The sequence below is a fragment of the Sapajus apella genome, unplaced genomic scaffold (assembly GCF_009761245.1).
Source record: "Sapajus apella isolate SASKATOON/1434 unplaced genomic scaffold, GSC_monkey_1.0 scaffold59, whole genome shotgun sequence".
Taxonomy (NCBI): Eukaryota; Metazoa; Chordata; class Mammalia; order Primates; family Cebidae; genus Sapajus; species Sapajus apella.
In genome coordinates this window covers 6,479,929-6,498,508 of record NW_022436999.1, presented here as the reverse complement: position 1 = coordinate 6,498,508, position 18,580 = coordinate 6,479,929, and the positions used below count along the sequence as shown (strand labels likewise).

Sequence of the window (18,580 nt, the reverse complement as noted above, 5' to 3'; positions counted from 1 at the left end):
GGTCTCTGTTCTGTTCCATTGGTCTATGTCTCTGTTTTGGTACCAGTGATTTGCTTCCAATGATGTGGTCAATTTTAGAGTAAGTGTAATGTGGTGCTGAGAAAAATGTATATTCTGTGGATTTGGGGTGGAGCGTTCTCTATATGTCTGTTAGGTCCGCTTGGTCCAGCTCTGCATTCAAGTCCTGGATATCCTTGTTAATTTTCTGTCTCTTTCATCTGTCTAATATTGACAGTGGAGTGTTGAAGTCTCCCACTATTATTGTGTGGGAGTCTAAATCCCATTTTAGGTCGTTAAGAACTTGCTTTATGTATCTAGGTGCTCCTGTGTTGGGGGTGTATATATTTAGGATAGTTAGCTCTTCCTGTTGGATTGATCCTTTTACCATTATGTAGTGTCCTTCTTTGTCTCTTTTGCTTTCTGTTGGTTTGAAGTCCATTTTATCAGAGAGTAGAATTGGGACTCCTGCTTTTTTTTGTTCTCCATTTGCTTGGTAAATCTTCTTCCATCTCTTTATTTTGAGTCTATGTGTGTCTTTGTATGTAAGATGGGTTTCCTGAATAGAGCACACTGATGGGTTGTGACTTTTTATTCAGTTTGCCAGTCTGTGTCTTTTGATTGGGGCGCTTAGGCCATTTACATTCAATGTTAATATTGTGATGTGTGAATTTGATCCTGCCATTTTGTTACTGGCTGGTTTTCTTTCCCATTAGTTGACTCATTTTCTTCATTGCATTTTTGGTCTTTGCCCAACTGGTTTGCTTTTGCAGTGTTTGGTACTTGTTCCTTTCCGTGCTTAGTGTTTCTTTCAGGAGCTTTTGTAGGGCAGGTCTGGTGATGACAAAATCTCTCAATAATTGCTTGTCTGTAAAGGATTTTATTTCTCCTTCACTTACGAAGCTTAGTTTGGCTGGATATGAGATTCTGGGTTGAAAGTTCATTTCTTTAAGGATGTTGAATATTGGCCTCTACTCTCTTCTGGCTTGTACGGTTTCTGCCAAGAGATCTGCTGTGAGTCTGATTGGCTTCCCTCTGTGGGTGACCTGACCTTTCTCTCTGGCTGCCCTTAGCATTTTTTCCTTCATCTACACCCTGGTGAATCTGACGATTATGTGCCTTGGGGTTGCTCTTCCTGAGGAATATCTTTGTGGAGTTCTCTGTATTTCTTGAATTTGAAATTCGGACTGCCTTGCTAGGCTTGGGAAGTTCTCCTGAATAATATCCTGGAGCGTGTTTTCCAGCTTGGATTGTGTCTCCCCATCATATTCAGGTACACTGATCAAGCATAGATTAGGTCTTTTCACACAATCCCATATTTATTGGAGGCTTTGTTCATTTCTTTTCACTCCTTTTTCTCTTGTCTTACCTTCTTGTTGTATTCCATTGAATTGATCTTCAATTTTTGATACCCTTTCCTCTGCTTGATTGATTTGGGTATTAAAACTTGTTTTTGTTTCACGTAGTTCTCGTGCTGTGTTTTTCAACTCCATCAAGTTGTTTATGTTCTTCTCTAAGCTGGTTATTCTAGTTAGTATTTCGTCCAACCATTTTTCAAGGTTTTTGGTTTCTTTGCGTTGGGTTAGAACGTGTTCCTTTAGCTCAGAAAAGTTTGTTATTATCCACTTTCTGAAGCCTGTTTCTGTCTATTCATCGCACTCCTTGGTTGAATTGTGATCCTATGTTTTTGAGGAGTTGTGATCCCTTGAAGGAGAAGACGTGTTCTGGTCTTTCATGTTTTCATCTTTTTTGCACATTTTTTTCCCCATCTTTGTGGATTACCTGGCTGTGTTATCAGGGAGCTGCTTCATGAGGTAGCTTGTCTGCCTGTGGTGGCACTAGTGGGTTTCTAGGGGCTCCTTCAGATTACTAGGGAATCTTCCTGTGTCTTTTTTGTTTATGCTGGGAGATTAGGCCTGCCTCTTCGGCTGACTTGTAGGTGCTGCTGGGTTGTCAAAAATGCTGTCCTGTTACTACCTAGGCTTCCTGTGTTTTTTGTTAAAACATGTAGCCCAGTCACACCCCTCTAGTTGTGGGTTGTGCCCTTCCTCCACTGGGCTGGATCATTCAGGGTTCATCTCAGACTGTGGCACTGGCTATGCAACCCGCTAGAGTGAGAGCTTCAGCCCTCTGGGGTTTGTGGGGGAGGGTAGGGACCCACCCAGATGCACCTGGCCGTCTCCCCCTTTCAGCTTCCTCTCTCTCAGGTCATGGGGTAGGAGCCTGCCCAGCTGCTCCTGCCTACCGCTCCCTCTCTCTCCGGGCGGAGGGAGGGGACAATAGCTCAGTCCACGGGCTCTTATTCAACTCAGCACTTGTAATTAATTCCGGCTCTTGACTGGCAAAGATCCCCTGTTCTGTGTATTGCTGAGGCTTTGGGGGAAGTGCTGTATCTGGACTGGAGTTCCAGAGGGGAGCCTTTGACGCGCTGGTCAGATGCACTTTCAGGGTGAAGCCGCACCCCTCCCTGCCTCGGATTGCCCTAAGTGGGCTTTGCTCACCATTGGACCAGACCCGTTGAAATGCATCTGGTACCTCAATTGGAGTTAGGAGATCTCTGGATTTCTGCATCTCTCTTGCTGGGTTGTGCGCTGGAGTTGTGTCTAATCGGCCATTTTGGATCTTCCAGGTACATCCTTTTATAACTCATTGTTTTATTTTCCCTTTGCCTTCTTCTTTGACCCACTGGTTATTGAAAAACATGTTGTTTAATTTCCACATAGTTGTGGTTTCATATTGCATTTCATACCACTGTGGTTGGAAATCATAAATAGTATCATTTGGATCTTCTTAAATTTATTACAACTTATTTTGTGGACCAACATATATAACTTATTTTGTGGAATGTTTGGTGCGCACTTGAAATAATGGATTCTGCTGTTGCTGGAGGGAATATTCTGTGTATATCTGTTAGGTCTGTTTGGTCCATGCTGCTGTTCAATTCTGATGTTTAATTATTGATTTTCTTACTGGATATTTTCTTTATTGCTGAAGGTGCCATATTGATGTTTTCTACTATTATTGCTTTGCTCTCTATTTCCCCATCAGTTCTGGTAGTATTTGTTTACATATTTAGGTAGTCTGATGTTGGGTACATATAAACTTAAAATTTTATGTTTTGTTGATGAACTGACCACTTTATAGTTATACTTTCTTTATCTCTTGTGACTTAAAGTCTTCTTTGTTATGAATACAGCTACTCCTGCCCTCTTGGTTTCCATGTCCATGGAGTACCTTTTTCTATCCTTTCACATTCAGCCTATTTGTGTCCTTACAGGTGAAATGAGTCTCTTGTAGGTAGCATACAGTTGAGTCTTGTTTTTCATTTTTTCCCCTTAAATATCCATTAGGCAATGCTGTCTTTTGATTCAAGAATCAGTTCATTTACATTCAAGGTGTGTATTGATAGGTAAAGATATGCTAGTACTATTTTTGCATTTTCTGGTAGTTGTAGATTGTTTCTTCCGTTCTGGTTGGCTTTCTTTGTGATTTGATGATTTTTCTGTAGTAGTATGTTTTGGTTCTGTTTTCTTTATTCTCTTGTGTCTTCTACAGAGTGTTTCTTCTATGAGGCCTACATAAAACATCTTGTCACTCTAACAGTTTGTTTTAAGCTGGTAAATGATTTAACTTCAACTGCTACTGAAAGCATACACTAACTCCTCCTTTCCCCCACATTTTCTGTTATTAATGTTGCAATTTACATCTTTTATATATTGTGTGTGTGTCCGTTAAAAATTATTGTATCTATGGTTATTTTAATGCTTTTCTTTCATCTTTCATACTATAGTTAAAAGTGATTTATGTACCACCATTATAGTATTAGAGTGTTCTCTATTTGAGTATATTGTTAGCTTACAGTGAGTTTTATACTTCATATGTTTGCATTTTGCTAGTTAGCACTGTTTACTTATAACCAGATTTCTCTTTAGCATTTCTTGTAAGGCAGGTATGGTGGATAATTTTAGATGTCTTACTCACTGGTTAAGGAATATATAGGAAATTGGTAAAGCATTGTTTTAGGACATATCCATGAGGATGCTCTAGTGATTTATGTGTGAATCTAAATGGACTAAGTGGGGAAAGTCTGCCTTCAGTGTGGGCAGGCATCATCCTATCGGCCATGGGCCCGTAGAGAACAAAAATGGAGAGAACCTTGACTAATACAGTGAGTCTGGTAATTATGAACTTTCAAAGCTTTTGTTTGGGAAGTTCTTTATCTTTCCTTTATTTCTGAAGGACAGCCTTACTGAGTATAGTATTCTTGGTTGACAAATTTATTTTTTCTCTCCCTTTCAGCATTTTGAATATTCTCATATCGTCTCCTAGCTTCAAGGTTTCTGCTGAGAAATCCTCCACTTGTATGTGGTATGCATTTTTTTCTTACAGCATAAAAACATTTTTTTTTGTCTTTGCCATTTGAGAATTTAATTTTAATGTATCTCAATTATTTTGAATTGTCAGGTGGTTTGTAAATATAGATTTCTTTAGAGTCATTTAGTAGTACATTATTTTGCCAGTTTTTATAGATAAGCTTTGACAGAAGAAGCTCTTTATCAATCAGCCTGTCCAGTGTTTCTGGGTGGGCTTGCTATTAGAATTTGTAGACAGGCTGGCTTAGTGCTTGTGTCAGCATCTTGTTAGGCCTGGTGCCTGAGCTCATAGGAGCTTGCCTGGTGCCCAGACATAACCAGGAGTTTATGTCTGCTGGGGTAGGCCTGGATCCTGGGTGCATTGAGGCTGGCTTGGCATCAGAGTCCACTGAAGTGGGCCTGCTAAATGGATTTGAAGGGGCATGAAATCTGTGTCTATGGGGGCTGGCCTGTCATTGGGATCTACTGTGTTAGGCCTGGTGCCTGTGTACATAGGGGTGATCCTAGAAGGCTGGATCCTGGGGATAGATCTGGAATCTGAATCCATGGGAGCTGGGGGGACACTGGGACTGGCCTGGAACTTTAATCTGCAGGAGTGGCCCTTGGAAGACAGACTGAAGCATGGTTCTACAGGTATGGTCTTGGAGCCTGGGCCTGTTGGAGTGGTCCCAGCACTGAGATCTACTAGGCAGGCCTTGAGGTTGGGTCTGCTGGACTCTGCCTAGTGCTGGGGTTACCCTGGAGCCTTGGGCTGCAGACAGCAGTTTGGAGCCTGAAGCTGTGGATGCTAGCCTGGTGCTTTGGGTCGTATGAGCCAGTTTGGAGTCCTATTCCATTGACATGGGCTTGGATCCTGCATCTGTGCTGGATAGCATGGAGGCTGGGGCCACAGGGGCTGGCCTGGTACTTGTCTTGTGTTAGTTTTTAAAGGAAGTGTAATTCTTTTATAACAGAAATGTTGTTTGGCTCTTTTAGCTCTTTCAACATAAATCTGAACTTTTTGTTTTTCAAGAAGGAAATAGTACGGCATAATGGAAGGAGAAAGGGATTCAGTCAACCTGATACAAATCATGTCTGAGCCACTTGTTAGTTGAAAGATCTCCATCAATTTACTAACCTTCTGTGGACCTGTTTTTTTTTTTTAATCTTGGAAAAGTGTATAACAATGCCAATCGTATCTTTAATAAGAGGAGCTTCAGGATTGCAGTCTGCTCAGAAGAGTAGGAGGCTAACATATTTATCTTAAAAATTTATTGCAAACATATTTTCTATGTACAATCTAAGTTTATTTTGGGGACTGATTTGGTGGGGTGGGAAATTTAGGTGGAAATACTAGGAAGAAAATACCTTCACGTCAATCCCTTAGTGCTGCCAGCAGAATAATATATTTATGTAATTAAGACTAGTCTATTTTTAATGAATGCCGGCTATGTTCTGTATTTAATTACTGAAAGAGATGAACTGTTTTAAAATCCTCTCTTCCTTTCTGGAATGAATTCGAACCATTTAAACAATTCATAATTTGAAATAAGATTATTCAGTTTGTTCTTACGTTATTCAGATATTATGGGACATGAATTGCCATGTTTCCCTTTTCTCAAATCAATGTCTGTATTATTTAAGACACTTTTACTTTTCTTTTGATAAGCCAGTGGACATTGATGTTATAATGGGAAAAAAATAGTCTATCGCAGTGCATCTTTAATTTCATTTCAATTTAATTGCCTAGGAATCTTGTTGACTGATGATTCTGATTTAGAAGGTCTAAAGGTGGGACCTGAGATTCTGCATTTCTAACAAACTCCCAGATGCTGCTGTTACTAGCCTATAAACCACACTTAAAAGTGGCATGGGACTCAAAATAGGGTAGGTTACCACAAAATTTTAAAGGTGGAAGGAATGGTACAATGTTGGTAATTCTTAAAAACATATATACTGTCTGTCCTGGTTTCCGGATGAAAACACTAAAACTTAGAGAATCTGAGGATCAGGGATAAGGTCACGATAGCTAGCAGTAGAGCCATAGGAAATTCAACTTATCCTATGGTTTCTGTGTGCTACACTAGTGCTTCTTAAATTTCAGTTATTTACATATATTATGTAGGTTTCTCAGATAAAGTTATACAGGGTAGGTGAAATCCCTGGAATGTGCTGTGTTACAATTATTCCTTCTTCAAGTAACTGAAGATATTAAATTATGGCAAGGTTTCTCAACCAAAGTCTCAGCGATATCTATACACTTACATTAAAGGAAAATGAATACATAGGCAATCCCCTATCAGAATTTTTGGAATTCTGATCTTTACTGTTTTGATAAGTCTCTTCCAAAGGTGTTTTAGAGACTAATTTATCAATTTGATTACTAAGTAAAGCAAGGAAAGAACTAAAGGAATTTTGCATGGGGAGAAGACCAATGAGATTTTTCTATGAACAGAATAGTGACTAAATTTTACCATGTGGCCTACAATGTCTGTCTCAGTCAAGGTTATATACAATCCCTCTGTATTCTTCTGTCTCCCAATATCATGCCTGGAGCCAAGACACTTGGACAAATAAAGAATCCTACTTTTAGACGGGAGACTCAAAGTAGTAAATGTAAATATTGTTAAGATATTACATAAGGAACAAAGGAAGAGTGGCTCTCTTTGACTCATTTCTACTCAAATTACTATTTTGTTGTACTTTATGAAAATTAACAGTCTGAACAAGAGGAGGAAGTTAGTTTAATTTTGGAAGATCTTAAATTGTATATCAGTTCTCCAATGGCCATTTTTAATCAACTCAATTTTTAAACAAAAACTTATAAATATGACTGAACTGAAGATTTCTATAGAGAGCTTCAACATAAGACTTGATCAAGCAGAAGAAAGGATCAGTAAACTCACAGACAGGTTATTAAAAATTACCCAGTCAAAGGAACAAAAAGAGTAAAGGAATGAAAAAGAGTGAGAAAGGCTGTGAGAATTATGGGGCAATGAAGCAAACTAATCTTTGCATTATAGGAGTTCCAGAAGGAACAGAGAATGAGAAAGGAGTACTGAATATATTTAAAGAAATAATGACAGAAAACTTTATAAACTAGGGACAGATGTAAATATCTACACATAAGAAGCTTTGAAGATCTCCAGTTAGGTTCAATTGAAACAAGGCTAAAATAATACATAGTAAAACTCTCAGAAGCATTAAGACAAAGAGAGGATCCTGAAAGCAGCAAGAGAAAAGAATCGTATCTCATAAAATAGAACTCCAACATGGCTGTAATTAGATTTCTCAGCAGTAACGTTGAGGGTCGGGGTAGAATGCAACGCTATATTAAAGAAAAGCAACAACAAAACCCAAGCAAACAAAAATTTCTTGCTCAAAAAAACAAACGAGAAAAAAACTAGCAACCATAATGTTGTCCCTCAGAAATGAAGAAGGGATAAGAGCTTTCCCAGGCAAATAAGAGCTGAGGAAGTTCACTAGGCTTGCTGTATAAGAAATGCAAAAGGGAATTCTTCAAGCTGAAAGAAAAGGATGGTAATTGGTAATATGAAAACATATAAGTGTATAAAAGTCATTTGTGAAAGTAAGTACATAGTCAAATTTAGAATGCTGTAATGCTATAATGGTGATGTGTAAATCAGTTGTATCTTTAGTGAGGTTTAAATGCAAAGCTGTTAAAATAGGCATATTTACAATAATTTATGAAATGATATATATAAAATATGTAAATTATGATCAATAACATGTTGGAGGCAATAAAATTGTAGAGTTTCTGTATGTTATTGAAGGTATCACCTTAAAAATAGCCTGTTATAACCATAATATGTTTTATATAAGTCTCATGGTAACCACAAATAAGAGAACTATAGTGTATACACAGGAGATAAGTAAGAAATCAAAGCATACCACAACAGAGAATCATTAAATTACAAAGGAAGACAGGTAGAGTGGAAGAAAGGAACAAAGAACTTGCAAAGATATCAAAAAACAATGAATAAAATGGCAGTAGTATCTCTTTATCTATGAGATAAGCAGTTTAAATGTCAGTGGATTAAATTCTTCCATCAAAAGACACAGAGCCACTGAATGGATTTTGTTAAAAAATCCAAACCATACCCTATTAACAAGAAACTCGTTTCGTCTTTAAGGACACAAATAGACTGAAAGTGAAGAAATGGGAAACGATAGTCTATGAAAATTGAAACCAAAAAGAGCAGAGCTAGCTATACTTAGATGAAATAGACATTAAATAAAAAATTGTGAAAAGAGGCACAGAAGATTATTATATAATGATAAAAATGGTCGGTTCATCAAGAAGATACAACAATTGTAAACAGATATGCACTGAACATCAGAACACCTAAGTACGTAAAGCAAATACTAATATATCTGAAGGAATAAACAAGACTGCAAGGCAATAATAGTAGAGGACTCCAATATTTCACATTCATCAGTAAATAGATCATCCACTTAGAAAATCAATATGGAATTTGATGTGTGCACTTCAGTCATCCAATAGATCAACTATACCTAGCAAACATATATCAGAATAGTTTATCCAACAACAGCGGAACACACATCCTTCTTAAGCATATGCTAAACATTATCCAGGATAGACCATATGTTAGTCCAGAAAACAAATCTTAATACACTTAAGAGGATTTAAATGATATCAAGGATATATTTTTACCACAATGGTGTGAAATTATAAATCAATAATAGGAAGAATTTCAAAAATTTACAAATACATGGAAATTAAAAGCGTGCTTCTCAATCAGTGGGTCCAAGATGAAATTAAAAGGACAATAAAAAATATCTTGAGACTTGTGAAAGTAGACACTCAACATATCAATTTGTATAGGATGCAGCAAAATCAGTTCTAAGAAGTTTATAGCACTAGATGCCTACACATAAAAGAAGAAAAATCTGGAACAATTTCGTGTTACACTTAAAGGAACTAGAAAAATGACAGCCTAAGCCCAAAGTTAGTTGAATGTATGAAATGGTAAACATCAGAGCAGAAATAAATGAAATAGAAATTATGGAAACAATAGAAGAGATCAACAAAGCTAACAGTTGCTTTTTTTAAAAGATAAAATTGACAAACCTTTAGCTAAGCTGAAAAAATAGTGAAGAGTTAAAGAAATAAAATCAGAAATGAAAGAGAATACATTACAACTTGTATATAACAGGAATATCAAGAGTCATAAGAGACAACTATGAGCAGTCATTTGCCAACAAATTAGATAACCTAGAAGAAATGTATAAATTCCTAGAAACATACATCCTACCAAGACTGAATCATGAAGAAGTTGAAAATCTGTATAATAATAAGTAAGGAGGTTGAATCAGCAATCATAAACCTCCCTACCAACAACCGAGGACGTGATGCCTTTACTAGTGAATTCTCCTTAATATTTAAAGAATAAACACCAGTGTTTCTCAAGATCTCTCAAAAAATTGATTTGATGAGAGAAAACTTCCAAACTCATTTTAAGAGGCCATTTTTACCATGATACCAAAGTCAAAGACACTACAAGGAAAAAAAAAATGCAGGCCAATATTCTTCATTAAGATAGATGCAGAAATTCTCAACAAAATACTAGTAAACCAATATATTAAAAGCACCATACACCATGCTCAAGCAGGATTTATTCTTGGGATGCATGTATGTCTGTGGTTCAACATTTACAAGTTGATAAATGTCATAAATAACATTAATAGAATAAAGTGATTATCTCAATGAATGCAGAAAAAGCATTAGACAAAATTTAACATTTGTTATAAAAACCCTAAGCAAGTTAGGTATACAGGGAATGTACCTGAACCTAATAAAGGTCATATGTGTTAAACCCACAATTAACATCATAACAATAGGAAGGTGAAGATGCAAAAAAAAAAAAAGTATTACATCAAATCTTAAAATATTGTTTGGGGATGGAATAACAGTGTAGAGTCACTTAATGCAATCAAACTGAAGTTGTTATCAGCTTAAAATAGTCTAACTATAAGATGTTTCATGTAAATCTTTTGGTCACTACAAAGGAAAAAATCTATGCTAGATACACTTAAGATAAAAAGTAAGGAACCAAAGCATAGTGCTAGAGAAAATCATTTGACCATAAAAGAAGACAGCAAGAGAGGAAGAAAGGAAGAAAGAATTACAAAACAACCAGAAAAACGAGCAAAATAGCAATAGTAAATCCTTATCTGTGAATAATTACCTTGAATGTTAATAGATTAAGTTCTTCAATGAAAAGATAAAGTGACTAAATCAATCAGAAAACAAGACCCAAGTATATTCTGCCTACCAGAGAATCACCCTCACTTTTAAGGGCACACATAGATTGAATGTGACAGGATAGAAATAGATAATCCATGCTGATGGAAACCAAAAGAGAGTAGAAGTAGCTGTACTTAAATCAGATGAAATAGAATTTAAAACATTATAAAAAGAGACACAGAAAAGGTCATTATATAATGTAAACTGGCCAGTTTGTGGAGAGGATATAACAGTTGTAAATATATCTGCACCCAACATCCGAGTAGCTAAATATATAAAGTAAATATTAATAAATCTGAAGAATGAGATAGACTGCAATATAGTAGTAGTAAAGACTTTAATATTCCTCTTTAAATAATGAACAGATCATCCAGACAGAAAATGATATAGGACTTTAACTACATCTTACATCAAATGTAACAGACATACGTAGAGCATTTCAGCATTCTATCCAATATTAGCAGAATCCACATTTTTGTTGAGCACTCTTGGAAACATCTCCAGGACAGATCATATGTCAGACCAGAAAATAAGTCTTAACAAATTTAAGAAGATTCAAAATATACCAAGTATCATCTCCAGTCACAATGGTATGAAAATAGAATTCAGCCCCGTCCCCGTCCCCGGGGCCGCTGCCACCCGCCTCACACCATGGCTCTGAAGAGAATACACAAGGAATTGAATGACCTGGCCCGTGACCCTCCAGCACAGTGTTCAGCACGTCCTGTTGGAGATGGTATGTTCCATTGGCAAGCTACAATAAAGGGGCCAAATGATAGTCCCTATCAGGGTGGAGTATTTTTCTTGACAATTCATTTCCCAACAGATTACCCCTTCAAACCACCTAAGGTTGCATTTACAACAAGAATTCATCATCCAAATATTAACGGTAATGGCAGCATTTGTCTTGATATTCTGCGGTCACAGTGGTCTCCAGCACTAACTATTTCAGAAGTACTCTTGTCCATCTGTTCTCTGTTGTGTGATCCCAATCCAGATGATCCTTTAGTGCCTGAGATTGCTTGGATCTACAAAACAGATAGAGAAAAGTAACAACAGAATAGCTCGGGAATGGACTCAGAAGTATGCGATGTAATTAAAGAAATTATTGGATAACCTCTACAAATAAAGATAGGGGAACTCTGAAAGAGGAAAGTCCTTTTGATTTCCATTTGACTGCTTTCTATGAGCCCACGCCTCATCTCCCCCTGTGCACATGTTTACCTGATACAGCAGTGCTGCGTGTTGTACATACTTGGAACAACAAACTAGAAATACTGTACTTCTGTACCAACATTGCCTCCTAGCAGAGAAGTATGTGTGTGACAAGCCAGTTCTACAGGCATTACCTAGGTGTGAGACTAAAAGCTTTCCTTATTGACTTAAATTTGGATAACAGCAAAGGGTGGTGGGGTATGGTGTGTGCTTGGATGGGAAAGAAAAAGTTCCGCTCACCTGTAGGAGATTATTTTTAAGTGGAATCCATTTAAACTCAAAACAGTTATGAAAAGCAAGGTGAAGAACATGAAGCTGTGTCTGTATTCATTTTATTCCGAAGGAGCTACGTCTTAGGTGAAAGTTATGATCAACCAGATTAAACTACCCACATCCTGCATTTTAAGGTCTAAGTTTAACTGGTCAACATTTAAATGGATTGGAGCTATTAGTACATCAAGTGTAATGGGCTTTGTTCCCAACTCTTTTACATCTCCCTACCCCTTCAGCCTTTGGCCTTTCAGCCCGTCTTTCTCTCTTCCATATTCTTTGGTTGGTATGTGGTTTCTCAGTTAATACATAGCTAATAGCTCTTATTTTTCTTATGTTTTTAACTTAAATAGACCTAACCTTATGTGAGGTCTATTTGCGTGTAAGGGTGAAAATTCATTTGATGGAAATATTTGTGTATATTTAAAGACCCAGTTGCTCCTCTGGAGCTTGTACATTCAAGAATGACTAATCTGTGTAATAAACTGATTACTACAGTCATTACATACAATTTTGTGTAAATAGGCTTTCTGATTTTTAAGAAGTTTGTCTAGCTGAGATTAGTGGTGGATTTTCTCCCACCCCTGAAATGTTCATTTATACTGGTTGCATTTTAAAATCATGAAACAATTCCAGTTACATAGTAAAAAGGATATCCTAAGAGTAATTTTATTAAACAAGATAGAGGCATAAGCTTAAGAGCATTTCAATGAAACTTGACACATGCAGCATTCCAGGAATATGACTTTACATTCAATAAGAAATTTGCTTTATTAATGAAACTAAGCTGCATTTCACCAAAATCTTGTGACGTTCCCTTGGTACATAGTACATAAAACACAAAGGCGTTGCTAGTTGGTAAGTTAAGCCTCTGTGATTGTAATTATAAAAGAGCAACCATTGACTAAACCTGGGAAACAAGAGCACAATCTTGTTTTGGAGAGTCTGCATAATTACTTTGCACTAACATTTGCAGGATGTTCATCCAATTTTAAATTGTACTGCATGTGGCTTTTTGAAGTCTTCCATTGACTCTAGTAAAATGTAGCTTCAAACCTGTAAAAAGAAAAAAGAAAATGGAATTCATAACAGAGGGAATAGTGCAACATTTATAAATTTGTACAAATTTACATGGCCCTAAACAACCAAGAGTAAAATTGAAATGGGAAGTTAGAGGAAAATTAAAAATAGCTTGAGACGAATGAAAATACTATATAACAAAACTTATGGGATGCAACGAAAGCATTTCTAAGAAAAGTTTATAGCAATAAACACACAGTTAAAAATAAGAAGGATCCCACTAAAACAATCTAATGCTGTACCTCAAAGGACTAGAAAAAAGAACAATCTAAACCCCTGGTTTATAGTAGCAAAGAAACAATGAAGGTCAGAACAGAAATGAAACAGAGACTGTAAAACAGTAGAAAAGATGAACAAAACAATTTTTTAAAAAGATAAACAGTTGACAAACTTTTAACTGACAAAAATGAGAGATGACTGAAATATATGAAATCAAAAATGAAAGAGTAGACAATACAGGAGATACAGAAATACAGAGGACAAGAGACTGCTGTGAACAATTGTACACCAACAAATTAGATAACCTAAAAGTTACGGATAAGATCCTAGAAATGTACAACCTACCAAGACTGAATCATGAAGAAATAGAAAAGCTTAACATAATGATAACAAGTAAGGAGATTAAATCAATAAGAAAAAATAGCTCTTATCAGAAAAAGTTCAGGCCTTGATGGTTTTACATCTGAACTTTACAAACATTTAAAGAAGTAATACCAAGCATTCTGAAATACTTCCAAAAAATTGAGGAGTAGATAAAACTTTCAAACTCATTTTAAAAGGCCTGTATTACCCTGATGCCATAGGCAGACAAGTGCATTATAAGAAAGAAATACAGACCAATATTCCTAATGAATATAGATACAGGCATTCTCAATAAAATACTAGCAAACCAATTTCAGTAACACATTATAAGGATCTGTTATCATGATCAAGGTGGATTTATTTCTAGGATGCAAAGTTGGCCCAACTTATGTAAATCAGTAGAGGTCATACACTGCATTAACAAAAAGAAGGACAAAAATATGGTTATCTCAAATGATGCAGAAGAGGCATTTGACAAAATCTAAAATATTAAGTATAGAAGATTGTATTAGTCCATTCTCACATTGATATAAAGAACTGCCTGACAGCAGCCCTAGTCAGGGGCTTATAGATAAAACTCCCGTTTCCCTGGGACAGAGCACCTGGGGGAAGGGGCGGCTGCGGGCACAGCTTCAGCAGACTTAAACGTTCCTGCCTGCTGGCTCTGAAAAGAGCAGCGGATCTCCCAGCACGGCACTCAAGCTCTACTAAGGGACAGACTGCCTCCTTAAGTGGGTTCTTGACCCCCGTGCCTCCTGACTGGGAGACGCCTCCCAGCAGGAGTTGACAGACACTTCATACAGGAGAGCTCCATCTGGCAACTGGTGGGTGCTCCTCTGGGAAAAAGCTTCCAGAGGAAGGAACAGGCCACAATCTTTGCTGTTCTGCAGCCTCTACTGGTGATACCCAGGCAAACAGGGTCTGGAGTGGACCTCCAGCAAACTCCAGCAGACCTGCAGCAGAGGGGCCTGTTAAAAGGAAAACTACCAAACAGAAGAATAGCATCAACATCAGCAAAAAGGACGTCTAAACAAAACCCCATCTGCAGGTTACTGGTATCAAAGGCAAAAGGTAGATAAATCCATGACAATGAGGAAAAACCAGTGCTTAAAAGGCTGAAAATTCCAAAATCCAGAATGTGACTTCTCCTCCAAAGGATCACAACTCACCAGCAAGGGAACAAAACTGGAAAGAGAATGAGTTTGGTAAATTGACAGAAGTAGGCTTCAAAAGGTGGGTAATAACAAACTAATCTGAGCTAAAGAAGCATATTCTAACCCAATGCAAGGAAGCTAAGAATCTTGAAAAAAAGTTAGAGGAATTGCTAACTAGAATAACCAGTTTAAAGAAGAACATAAATGAACTGATGGAGCTGAAAAACATAGCATAAGAACTTTGTGAAGCATATACAATTATCAATAGCCGAATCCATAAAGTGGAAGAAAGGATATCAGAGATTGAAGATCAGCTTAATGAAATAAAGCGTGAAGACAAGATAGGAAAAAAAGAATGAAAAGAAATGAACCTCCAAGCCTCTAAGAAATATGGGTCTATGTGAAAAGACCAAACCTATGTTTGATCAGCGTATCTGAAAGTGATAGGGAGAATGGAACCACGTTGAAATATGCTCTTCAGTATATTATCTAGGAGAACTTCCCCAACCTAGCAACACAGGCCAGCATTCAAATTCAGGAAATACAGAGAACACCACATAGATATTCCTCGAGAAGAGCAACCCCAGGACACATATTGTCAGATTCACCAAGGTTGAAATGAAAGAAAAAATGTTAAGGGCAGCCAGAGAGAAAGGTCAGGTTACCCACAAAATGAAGCCCATCAAACTAACAGTAGATCTCTCTGCAGAAACCCTACAAGCTAGAAGACGTCGGGGCCAATATTCAACATTCTATAGAAAAGAATTTTCAACCCAGAATTTCATATTTTGCCAAACTGAGCTTTATAAGTGAAGGAAAAATAAAATCCTTTCCAGATAAGCAAATGCTTTGAGAGTTTGTCACTACCAGGCCTACCTTACAAGAACTCCTGAAGGAAGCAGTAAATATAGAAAGGAAAAACTGGTACCAACCTGCAAAAACGTACCAAATTGTAAAGACCATTGACACTATGAAGAAACTGTATCAACCAACGGGTAAAATAACCAGCTAGCATTATAATGACAGGATCAAATACACACATACCAATATTAACCTTAAATGTAAACCGTCTAAATGTCTCAATTAAAAGACACAGACTGGCAAATTGGATAAAGAGTCAAGACCCATAGGCGTGCTGTATTCAGGAAACTCATCTCACCTGCGGAGACACACATAGGCTCAAAATAAAGGGATGGAGGAATATTTACCAAGCAAATGGAAAGCCAAAAAAAAAAAAAAAAAAAAAAAAAAAAAAGCAAGAGTTGCATTCCTACTCTCTAATAAAACAGACTTTAAACCAGCAAAGATAAAAAGAAGACAAGGGCATTACATAATGGTAAAGGGATCATTGCAATAAGAAGAGCTATACTATATATATATCTCCAATAAAGGAGCACCCAGATTCATAAAGAAAGTTTTTAGAGACCTACAAAGAGACTTAGACTCCCACAATAATGGTGGGAAACTTTAACACCACACTGTCAATATAAGACAGATCAACAAGGCAGAAAATTAAGGATATTCAGGACTACATCTAGAGAACTCTTTATCCCAAATCAACAGAATATGCATTCTTCTCAGCACCACATCACACGTATTCTAAAATTGACCATATAATTTGAAGTAAAACACTCCTCAGCAAATGCAAAAGAACAGGCATCATAACAGTCTCTCAGTCCACAGTGCAATCAAATTAGAACTCAGGATTAAGAAACTCATGCAAAAGTGCACATCTACATGGAAACTGAACAACCTGCTCCTGAATGACTACTGGATAAAAATGAAATTAAAGCAGAAATAAATAAGTTCTTTGAAACCAATGAGAAAAAAGACACAAGGTACCAGAATTTCTGGGACATGGCTAAAGCAGTGTTAAGAGGGAAATTTATACGACTAAATACCCACAGGAGAAAGCAGGAAAGCTCTAAAATCGACAACGTAATATCACAATTAAGAGAACTAGAGAAGCAAGAGCAAACAAATTCAAAAGTTAGCAGAAGACAAGAAATAACTAATATCAGAGCAGAACTGAAGGAGACAGAAACACAAAAAACCCTTCAAAAACTCAGTGAATCCAGGAGTTTCTTTTTTTTTAAAAAAATTAACAAAATAGACCCCTATCCAGACTAACAGAAGAATCAAATAGCCACGATGAAAAATGACAAAGGGATATCACCACTGATCTCACAGAAATACAAACTATCATCAGAGAATACTATAAACATCTCTATGCAAATAAACTAGAAAATCTAGAAGAAACGGGTAAATTCCTGGACACATACACTCTTCCAAGACTAAACCAGGAAGAAGTAAAATAACTGAATAGACAAAAAACAAGTTTTGAAATTGAGGCAGTAATTAATAACCCACCAACCAAAAAAACCACAGGTCCAGACAGATTCACAGCTGAATTCTACCAGAGGTAGAAAGAGGACCTGGTACCATTCCTTCTGAAACTATTCCAAATAGAAAAAGTGGGACTCTTTTCTAATTCATTTTATGAGTCCAGCATTATCCTGATACCAAAACCTGGCAGAGACGCAACAAAAAAAGCAAATTTCAGACCAATATTCCTTATGAATATAGATGTAAAAACTCTCAATAAAATATGGCAAACCAAACCCAGAAGCACATCCAAAAGCTTATCAACCATGATCAAGTCAGCTCCTTCCCTGGGATGCAAGGCTAGTTCAACATATGCAAATCAATAAACATAATCCATAACATAAACAGAACCAATGGCAAAAACAACATGATTATATCAATAGGTGCAGAAAAGGCCTTTGATAAAATTTAACACCCCTCCGTTCTAAAAACTTTCAGTAAGCTAGGTATTGATGGAACATATCTCAGAATAGTAAGAGCTATTTATGACAAACCCACAGCCAATATTATACTAAATGGGCAAAAACTGGAAGCATTCCCTCTGAAAACCAGCACCAGACAAGGCTACCATCTCTCACCACTCCTATTCAACATAGTATTGGAAGTCCTGGCCAGGGCAATCAAGCAAGAGAAAGAAATAAAAGATATTAAAATAGAAAAACAGGAAGTGAAATTGTCTCTGTTTGCTGATGACATGATTGTATATTTAGAAACTCTATCGTCTCAGCACAAAATCTCTTTAAGCTGATAACCAACTTCAGCAAAGTCTCAGGATACAAAATCAGTGTGTAAAAATTACAAGCATGCCTATACAGCAATAACAGACAGAAAGCCAAATCATGAGTGAAATCTCATTCACAGCTGCTACAAAGAGAATAAAATACCTAGGAATACAACTTACAAGGAATTTGAAGAACCTCTTCAAGGAGAAGTATAAACCACTGCTCAAGGAAATAAGAGAGGACACAAACAAATTGAAAAACATCCCATGCTTATGGATAGGAAGAATCAATATCATCAAAATGGCCATAATGCCCAAAGTAATTTATGGATTCCATGCTATCCCCTTCAAGCTACTACTGGCTTTTGTCACTGGCTTCAAACTATACTACAAGGCTGCAGTAACCAAAGCAGCATGGTACTGGTACAAAAACAGATATATACACCAATGGAACAGAACAGAGGCCTCAGAAATAATGCCACACATCTATAACTATCTGGTCTGTGACAAACCTGACAAAAACAAACAATGGGTA

General features: G+C 36.9%; 1 protein-coding gene and 1 pseudogene across 18 annotated transcripts in view; both read left to right on the top strand.

Annotated features, from left to right (window-relative positions):
• The window catches only part of GPHN (gephyrin), a 636,323-nt gene that overhangs the window by 55,404 nt on the left and 562,339 nt on the right, over window positions 1–18,580 (top strand). Inside the window, exon 2 of one of the 17 annotated variants that reach the window (XM_032246072.1) lies at window positions 6,100–6,236. The exons of the other annotated variants lie outside the window; for them this stretch is intronic. The gene's annotated coding sequence lies outside the window, so the exon portion shown is untranslated. The remainder of the gene's footprint in view (window positions 1–6,099; window positions 6,237–18,580) is intronic. 17 annotated transcript variants of the gene reach the window in all.
• LOC116528670 lies at window positions 6,243–11,789 on the top strand (annotated as a pseudogene). The gene has a single exon (XR_004259138.1). The product of XR_004259138.1 is annotated as a ubiquitin-conjugating enzyme E2 D2 pseudogene (transcript).